Here is a 7,167-nt window from a genome sequence, read left to right as displayed (position 1 = left end):
CTTGACTGCTGCTTCCGTTGGCATCGATTGTAGAACCAAGCAACGTGAATTCCTCGACAATCTCAATCTTCTCTCCATTTATTGTGATGCTGTTCATTGGTCCAGTTGTGAGGATTTTTGTTTTCTTTATGTTGAGATGTAATCCATACTGCAGACTGTATTCTTCAACCTTCATCAGCACATGACTGCTAACCAGAAGGCTGGCGGTTCAAACCCACCAGCCACTCCTCGGAAGGAAGATTGGGCAATCCTACTTCCATACTGATACTGCCTCAGAAACCCAAGGAGGGGTCGCTATGAGTCGGGGCCAACTCGAAGGCACATAACAACAACAACAACAAACAAAACTTTTTGAGGCATATACAATTTAATTTTTAGAAGGTCGCATTCATCTAGTTTATCTTCAGCCATTTGTGCATTTTGGGTTATGCTTGTCAGTCTATTTATGCCAGAAAGTTGCCTCTATTTTTTCCTTGAAGAATGTTATAGTTTTAGGGTTCACATTAAGTGTCTGATCCATCTGGAGTTGTTGTTTTTTGTGTACAGTGTGAGGTATAAATCTTGTTTCTTTTCTTTTTTTTTTTTTGTGCAAATGGATATCCAGTTTTTCCAGCACCATTTGTTAAAGAGACCATGTCTTCTCCCATTTAATGGATTTCAGCCCTTTGTCAAAAATCAGCTTACCATAGGTTGATGGATCTATTTCTGGGTTCTCAACTCTGTTCCACTGGTCTATGTGTCTGTCATTGTACCAATACCAGGCTATTTTGACTACTGTGGCTGTATAGTAGGTTTTGAGATCTGAGAGTGTGAGAACTCCTATGTTGTTCTTCTTCAATAGTACTTTGCTTATCTGAGGACACTTTCCTTTCCATATAAAATTATTTTATTTTATTTTATTTTTTTTCCATACAGGATCTCCAGTTTTGATTCCTTTCTGAGTGGTTGGCATTGGTAGATGGGCACCATCTACTTCTTCTTGTCTTTGAATCATGAAGCCTGAGCTCCTCGTGGTCCATCTTAGCCTTGGACTAATTGTTTCCAGGTGCCTTTGATTTTCTTTACTCTTCTTTGATTCAGATATTGTTGTTGTTAGGTGCTGTCGAGTCATTTCCAACTCATAGAGACCTATGTATAGCAGAAAAAAAAAACACTGCCTGGTCCTGTGCCAACCTCACATTTCCCTACTACACCCAAGCCCACCACTGAAGCCACCATATCAATCTATCTTGTTGAGGGCCTTCCTCTTCTTTGTTGAGCCTCCACTTTACCAAGTATGATATCCTTCTCCAGAGAATGGTCCCTTCTGACAACCTGACCAAAGTAGGTGAGATGAAATTTGGCCATTCTTGCTTCCAAGGAACCTTCTGGCTGCACTTCTTTCACAACATTCTTTTAGCAGACCATGGTACTTTCAGCATTCTTCACCAACACCAAAACTTTGGTTTTCCTTATTTGTTGTCCAGCTCTCACATCCATATGAGGCTATTGAAAATACCATGGCTTGGGTCAGGCTCAACTTCATCTTCAAAGAGACATCTTTGCTCTTCAGCACTTGAAAGAGGTCTTTTGCAACACATTTGTCCAATGCAATATGTCTCTTGATGTCTTGACTGCTGTTTTCATTGATGTTGATTATAGAACCAAACAATATGAAGTCTTTGACAACTTCAATCTTTTCTCCTTCTATCGTGATGCTGCTTATTGGTCCAGTTGTGAGGATTTTTGTTTTCTTTACATTGAGATGTAATCCATACTGCAGACTGCAGTCTTTAATTTTCATCAGTAAGTGAGCCAAGTCACCCTCACTTTCAGCAAGCAAAGGGGTGTCATCTGCATATCTCAGGTTATGAATGAGTCTTCCTCCAATCCTGATGCCACATTTTTCTTCATGTAGTCCAGCTTCTCAGATTATTTGGTCAGCATACAGATGGAGTAAGTATGGTGAAAAACTACAACCCTGACACACTCTCTTCCTAATTTTAAACCATGAAGTATCCCCTTGTTCTTTACAAAGGACAGCCTCCTGGTCTGTGTGCAGGTTCCTCATGAGTACAATTAAGTGTTCTGGAATTCCCATTCTTCCCAATGTTATCCACACAAATGAATGCTTTTGCATAGTCAATAAAACACAAGTAATCATCTTTCTGGTATTCTTTGTTTTTAGCCCAGGATCATCTATCATCAGTAATGATATCCCTCTTTCCATGCCCTCTTCTGAATCATCTTGAGTTTCTAGCAATTCCCTGTCAATGTACTGCTGCAACCGTTTTTGAATTATCTTCAGTAAGATTTTATTTGCATGTGATATTAATGATATTGTTTGATAATTTCCACATTCTGTGGGATCACCTGTCTTTGGAATGGGTAGAAATATGGACCTCTTCCAATCTGTTGGCCAGGTAATTGTCTTTCAAATCTCTTGGCCTAGATGAGTTAGTGCCTCCAGAGCAGCATCCATTTGTTGAAGCATCTCAATAGATATTCTGTCAATTACTGGAGCCTTGTTTTTCACCAATTCTTTCAGTGCATCTTCAACTTCTTCCATCAATACCATTGGTTCTTGATCATATGCTACCTCCTGAAATGAATGATCATCTATCAGTTCTTTTTGGTATAGTGACTCTGTGTATTTCAGCCATCTTTTGATATTTCCTGCATCATTCAACATATTGCCCATGCAATCTTTCAGTATTGCAATTTGAGGCTTCAATTTTTGCTCAGTTCTTTCAGCTTGAGAAATGTGAGGCGTGTTCTTTCCAACTGGTTTTTCAACTCCAGGTCTTTGCACATTTCATTATAATAACTGGCATCTTCTCAAGCTGCTCTTTGAAATCTTCTGTTCAGCTATTTTATCCTGTCGATTCTTCCATCTGCTTTAACAACTCTCCATTCAAGGGCAAGTTTCAGAGTCTCTTCTGACATTCATTTTGGTCTTTTATTCTTTTACTGTCTTTTTAATGACCTCTTGCTTTCTTCATGGATAATGTTTTGATGTCATCCCACAATTCCTCTGGGTTTCGGTCATTGGTGTTCAATGCATCAAATCTATTCTTCAGATGGTCTCTAAATTCAGAAGGGATATAATCAAGGTCATATTTTGGCTCTTGTGGCCTTCTTTTAATTGTCTTCAGCTTCAACTTGAACTTGCCTATGAGCAGTTTATGGTCTGTTCCACAGTCAGCTTCTGGCCTTGTTTTAGCTGAAGATGTCAGTGTCTCCATCATCTTTTGCCACAGATGTAGTCAGTCTGATTCCTGTGTACTCTGTCTGGTGAAGTCCATGTGTAGAGCCACTGTTTGTGTTGTTGAAAAAAGGTATTTGCTCTTGCAAAACTCTATCATGCAATCTCCAGCAACATTTTTGTCACCAAGTCCATATTTTCCAACTACCAGTGATTCTTATTTGTTTCCAACTTTTGCATCCCAGTGACCAGTGATAATTAACACATCTTGATTGCATGTTCACATGAGAGGAGACCAACAGCTGCATCCTAGATGGCTACTTGAAAACTTTTAAGACCCCAGTTGATACTCAATGAAGCAGGTTGTAGAACAAGTTTTATGTTCTATGTTGTGCCAATTGGGCATGATGTCCCCCTAAACTATGGTCCTGAGTCCACAGGCCTGGTATTTCTCTTTCAAAGTGTTTGGTTGTCTCTAAGAAGTTACTCCAACTCTGTTTTCTGTTGTTTCTGTAATGTATGTGGCTAATTTTGTAGCACAAGTGCATTTGTAAGATTATCTTCAGCCAAATCTATCTTTGGTGTAGGGTATATTCCTGTTCACCTCTCCCCACTTGTTCTTCTCTCTTGTCTATACATTTACCTGTAGCCTGGTGTTTGGTGTTAGTGGTAATGCACTATTGTGCAGGTACTAGTATTTGCCTCTGTGTTCTGTATCTTGTGTGCATATTTCATTGTCCTTCCTTTCCCCAGGGTCATCATGCTGGTCACAGACTTTCCATACCATCCCTTCCCTCTCCCAATCAACATGTGACCCCCAATTAGTCTGAAATTTCCCCTCTTGCTTTCTTCATGGATGATGTTCTTGATGTCATCCCACAATTCCTCTGTTTTTTGGTCATTGGTGTTCAATGCATCAAATCTATTCTTCACATGGTCTCTAAATTTGGGAGGGATATAACCATCCCCCAGTAACCAACAAAGTGAATTTCCTTACCCGAGTAAACCTTTCCTTGACTTTTTACAATAATGGGCTCATACAATATTTGTCCTTCTGTGATTGATTTATTTCACTCAGCATAATGTCTTCCAAATTCATCCACATTGTGAGAAGATTTGTGTATTCTTCATTATTCTTTAATGTAACATAGTATTCCATTGTGTGAATGTACCATAGTTTGGTTATCCATTCATCTATGAATCTAACTGATCTTTTGTATTTTGATTTTGTATCCTGCTATTTTGCTGAAACTATAAGTTAGTTCCAATAATTTTCATGCTAAGTCTCTAGGTTTTTCTATGTATAAGATCATGTCATCTGCAAATAGAGGTAGTTTTACTACCTCTTTGCCAATTTGGAGGCATTTTATTTTTCTATATTGCCTTATTGCTCTGGCTAGGATTTCTAATACAAAGTTGAGTAGAAGTGGTGATAGAGGATATCCTTATCTGATTCCCATTCTCAAGGGGAAAGATTTGAGCATCTTTCCATTGAGAATAAAATTGGCTATTCGTTTTGCATATATGCCCTTTATTATGGCAAGGCATTTTCCCTTCTATTCTTATTTGCTGAAAGTTTTTAACTTGAATGGTTTTGGATTTTATCAAGTATCTTTTCTGCATCGATTGATATGATCATGCAGTTATTTTCCTTTGTCTTATTTATATAAAGGATTATGTTTTTGGTTTCTAATGTTGAACCATCCTTGTATAACTGTTATGAATCTCACTTGGTGTATTATTTTTTAAATATAGTGTTGGATTCATTAGGCAGGATTTTGTTCAAGGTTTTTGCATCTATATTCATGAAGGACATTGGTCTGTAGTTTTCCTTTTTAGTGGTGTCTTTGCCTGGCTCTGGTATCAGGGTTATGCTTCCATCATAGAATGAGTTTGGGAATATTCCACCATTTTCTATGTTCTGGAATTGTTTGAGTAGGATAAGTGTCAGTTCTTGTCTGAATGCTTGATAGAATTCTCCAGTGAAGCCATCTTAGCCAGGACTTTTTTTGTTGTTGTTGTTTGTTAATTGGGATTTTTTTTTTTTTTTATGACTTGTTTTATTTTTTTCTTTTGGTTTAGGTTTGTTCAAATTTTTTACCCCAGTCTGCGTTGGTTTAGGTAAGTCATGTGCTTCTAGAAATTTGTCCATTTCTTCTAGATTTCAAGTTTGTTGGAATATAGTTCTTCATTGTATTCTGTTGTTATCCTTTTTATTTCACTTGGTTCTGTTGTGATGTCACCCATTTCCTTTGTTATTTGTGCCATTCATATATTTTTTTATTTTCTTTAGTTAAATTTGTCAGTGCCTTGTCAACTTTGTTAATCTTTTCAAAGAACCACCTTCTAGTCTTGTTGATTTTTTCCATTGTTTTTCTGTTTTTTGCTGTGTTTATTTCTGCTCTGGTCTTTATTATCCCCCCACCACCACACCTGAAACTATAGGCTTCATCTGTTGCTCTTTTTCTAATTGTTGGAAATGTTGGGCTAAGGTGTTGATTTTGGTTCTTTCTTCTTTTTGGATGTGTGCATTTATTGCTATAAATTGTTCTCTGAGCACTGCTTCTGCTGTGTTCCAAAGATTTTCATATGTTGTGTTTTCATTCTCATTTGATTCAAAGATTTCTTTTATTTCATTTTTTAATTCTTCTCTTACCCAGTAGTTCTTGAGCAGTGTGTTACTTAGTTTCCATATATTTCATTATTTTCCCTCTAGTCTTCCTATTATTGGTTTTTAATTTCATAGCATTGTGATCTGAGAAGATGCTTTGTTTTTCATGTTTCAATGTTTTTTAAAACTTTGAGGCTTGTTTTACTGCCTAACATACTGTCTGTTCTGAAGAATAATCAGTATGCACTGGAAAAGAATGTATAGTGTGTTTCTTTTTGGGTGAATTGTTCTGTATATGTCTAGTGGATGAGTTGTTTGAATGTGTTGTTGAGATCTTCTGTAACTTGGATGTGTTTCTTTTCCTCACTGTTTTTTTTTTTTTTTTTTGGTTCTATCCTTCATCAAAAGTGTGCATTGAAGACTCCTACTATTATTATAGAATTGTGTATTTGCTGTTTCATTTCAGTTAATGTTTGCTTTATGTATTTTTGAGCTCTTTTATTGGGTGCATAGATATTTATTATGGTTGTACCCTCTTCATTGATTCAGGCTTTAATCATGATATAATGCTCCTTCTTGTCTCTTATGCTGGTTTTCATCTTGAAGTCTATTTTATCAGAAATTGACATTGGCAGTCCTGTTCTTTTTTGGTCACTATTAGCTTGCTATACATGTTTCTGATTTTAATTTATTTTTATCTTTGTGTCTAAGGTTAGTCTCCTGTAGGTAGCATGTTGATGGGTTATGTTTTCTTATCCATTCTGCCACCCTCTTTCTCTTGACTGGTGCATTTAATACATTCTCCTTCAGTGTAATTACTGATAGGTATGAATTTACTGCTGTCTTTTTTCTGTGTGTGTTTTATTGTGGTGTTGATGGTTTCTTTGTTCTGAACATTTTTCTGTGGTGATTTCATTTTGTTATTGGGTTTTCTTTCCTTTTCTTCCTTGTTGTTTATTTTGTGTTTACTAAGTTCTTGTGATTTTCTTCTTTCTTATTTTAGTTAGAACACATTAATTTCCCTTGTGGTTACCTGTAGTAAATTTTGATCTTCCGAAGTTTGGAACAGTCTGTTCTTTATTGTTATTTTCTTAACTTCCTCTCCATTTGGAAGTTCTGTAATTAAATCACTTATCCTCCTTTCTTTCTGCTTCTTGGCATTTATAGATTGATGATTTTGTTTCTCTATTTTACTTTTTGTAAGCTTATTTTCATTTGAGAATTCTTTTTTCTGGGTTGGTTTCTGGGTGGTGTTGTCATGTGTCTTAATCCTAGGTTGTTGTCTTCACTTTTGGATTTCTGTCCAAAGGACTCCCTCTAGCATTTCTTTCTTTATTTCTTTTTTCTTTCTTTCTTTTTTCTTTCTTTCTTT

The sequence above is a fragment of the Orycteropus afer genome, unplaced genomic scaffold, assembly GCF_000298275.1.
Source record: "Orycteropus afer afer isolate SDZICR_OR568_19922 unplaced genomic scaffold, OryAfe1.0 scaffold00283, whole genome shotgun sequence".
In the NCBI taxonomy this organism is placed as follows: domain Eukaryota; kingdom Metazoa; phylum Chordata; class Mammalia; order Tubulidentata; family Orycteropodidae; genus Orycteropus; species Orycteropus afer.
The sequence above is the reverse complement of the archived record's forward strand: the minus strand, read 5'-3'. Positions refer to the sequence as shown.